The 1,667-nt window shown below is 29.3% G+C and overlaps 1 non-coding gene across 1 annotated transcript; it reads right to left on the bottom strand.

The window, feature by feature from the left end:
- Window positions 1–1,119: 1,119 nt before the first annotated feature.
- Window positions 1,120–1,192, bottom strand: TRNAV-UAC (transfer RNA valine (anticodon UAC)). The gene has a single exon. It is a non-coding gene; the product is annotated as a tRNA-Val (tRNA).
- Between the last annotated feature and the right edge of the window lie 475 nt (window positions 1,193–1,667).

Below are 1,667 nucleotides of genomic sequence, written 5' to 3'. Positions count from 1 at the left end.
CTTTTGTTTATTTTGGTACTTATTTTTGTTTCTTTACTTATGTTTTTATTCTTCCAGATAATACTGTTAAGACATCTCTATATGCTACTATTTTAGATGGTTTTCACATAAATGAATTTAATCCAGTTTTTATGAGAAATTCATTGTCGATTTGACACAAAATTAGTGCAATGAATAAACTTAAGGTAAGATATTTCGCGAACAAATATGATACTTTTCAAGCCACATACTTCCAGTAAGTATATAATGTTCTTACACCAGGCGATGAAAATCATTTACTACTACTACTATTATTACTTCAAGACGTTTACCAACACATATGCCAACATAATTCAAACCCACTGCTTCTGTAGATTGAAAAGTGAACACGCTATTCAGAATTAGTCGATGCTTAATTTGCAGCTAAGTAGGTTTTTTTTGTTGTTGTTTCCCTCCTCGAATTTACCTTCATAACTCAGAAGAAGAAAAAAAAGAAAAAATATATATATATAATTGGAGACCGTGTAACTTAGTGTCATAGATGGGATTCAAACCCGGTTCCTTCCAACGAAACGACTTGTCTATACTTATTGAGATATGGAGGCTCACCATATGTTTTTTTTTTTTAATTTTCGCGTTTGACAATTTATTTATTTATGAGAATTTACCTAACACCTGCTTTCAATTACGGAATAGTAAACTTTATGAGAATTCATTACCTAATCCATTGATTTTTAATACGTAATGAAACCTATGGCAACAAATATATTTCTTGTAGATATGCGAGGGGAAGAAAATAGTTTAGCCCAAGATCAGTGCTATCTCATTCACCTGAAAAAATAAAATAAAGAAAGAAAAATAAAAATAATATATAATATATAAAATAAAAATAATAATAACAAATAAAATAAAATATAAATAAATAATTTAAAAATTTTCTTCAGTCGTTTATAATATGATTGCTTATAGAAAATATTCACAGTTACCCATTTGTACGAAAATGCATTTCACGTATTTAAATAAAATTCGTAAAATTATAACCCGTTAATATGTTATTAAATACAGTTATTATGTTTTTTTGTTCATTATTAATAATAAAGAGGTAATGGAAATGAAAGAAAGAGAAAAAAAATACGCCGCTGGTCCTGCCCGGGATCGAACCGGGGACCTTTTGCGTGTAAAGCAAACGTGATAACCGCTACACCACAGAACCGATGCGATAGCTTTTACTAATTTAGCACTAATCCGTAGAATTGTGGTGAATTGAACAAAATGAATGTTTAACACGACTAGTGATAAGATTGCCATTGAATAGTCATGTAAGACGCTATTAATGAAAAAATAATGTACGGACTGTGCCACGTTTTCTTTATCTTCCGTTTCTTTTTAATTAGAATATATTTATATAATGCCGTAGCGTTTTTATTTAATTTTAATTAATTATTTTTTTTTAGCATATGAAAATATTATATCTTTTAGATAAATGAAGCCCATTTTTTTTTTTTTTTTTTAAATCTGATATTACTCTACGTTTTTTCGATATCTACTGCCTTCTATTTCGGTCCAAAAGCAATTTTATTCTGTGCGTTGTTAGATTGTCTGTATTTGATCGTAATGCTCTTAGTGCAACTTCCTGGGTACGTCTTACGTGAAATGTGGGTAGAGAAACGCTGAGAGTCAATTATGTC

The sequence above is a fragment of the Typopeltis vanoorti genome, chromosome 7 (genome assembly GCF_054136105.1).
Source record: "Typopeltis vanoorti isolate ZY-2024b chromosome 7, IOZ_Tvanoo_1.0, whole genome shotgun sequence".
Classification (NCBI taxonomy): domain Eukaryota; kingdom Metazoa; phylum Arthropoda; class Arachnida; order Uropygi; family Thelyphonidae; genus Typopeltis; species Typopeltis vanoorti.
The sequence above is the reverse complement of the archived record's forward strand: the minus strand, read 5'-3'. Positions and strand labels throughout refer to the sequence as shown.